Genomic DNA, 695 nt, shown 5'->3' on the forward strand with positions numbered 1-695 from the left:
GTATTTATGGTATAACAATTTTGTTCTTCTCTCATCTATTACAAGACCTTCATCTCAATCAGCATGAAAAAATAATCTTAAACTCTAGAAAGGAAATAGGAAATTTGAGGTATCAAAATCGAATATGTGATTTGTTAAAGGAAGTCTAAACATTAATATGGATAAGTAGAAGGTCGTAAATCAGAGGTACGAGCATTTGTGATTTTGTACAACACGTTTTTTCTGTAACAACAATAAGAGAGCATTTCATAATAAACATGTCTGGATTTTTTACTATCTAGAACAATCTAGATCTCTTAGTAAAAGAACTACATGTCAATCAACATGAGAAAGATCTAAGAGTAGAAGAAAGGAAATAGGATATACAAGGCATTAGAGAGAATATCTGATTTTGTTCAGAAAATAATAATTTAGATGAGTAGAATGAAGTAAATTAGACATATTTGTGATTTTCCACAACACGTATATCTATAATATAAGTAAAGTTGATGAATCCAGATATTTTCATTTTGTGTGTACAAATGAAAGTTGTATGCGATATTAAATATTTACATGGAAGAATTATAAAATGAAATAACATAAATGGTGGAATTATGTCACTGGGTGGCAGCGGAAAATCATTGGTTTTGATTGAAAAAAGTCCATTTTACTACCCTGAATAAAGGGGGTGGTTCATTTTACCCCCTGATCTATTT

At 29.6% G+C, this 695-nt stretch overlaps 1 pseudogene; it reads left to right on the forward strand.

Annotated features, from left to right (window-relative positions):
• Window positions 1-695, forward strand: part of LOC119307496 — an 18173-nt pseudogene that overhangs the window by 1902 nt on the left and 15576 nt on the right.

Source organism: Triticum dicoccoides, chromosome 5B (genome assembly GCF_002162155.2).
Source record: "Triticum dicoccoides isolate Atlit2015 ecotype Zavitan chromosome 5B, WEW_v2.0, whole genome shotgun sequence".
Lineage (NCBI taxonomy): Eukaryota > Viridiplantae > Streptophyta > Magnoliopsida > Poales > Poaceae > Triticum > Triticum dicoccoides.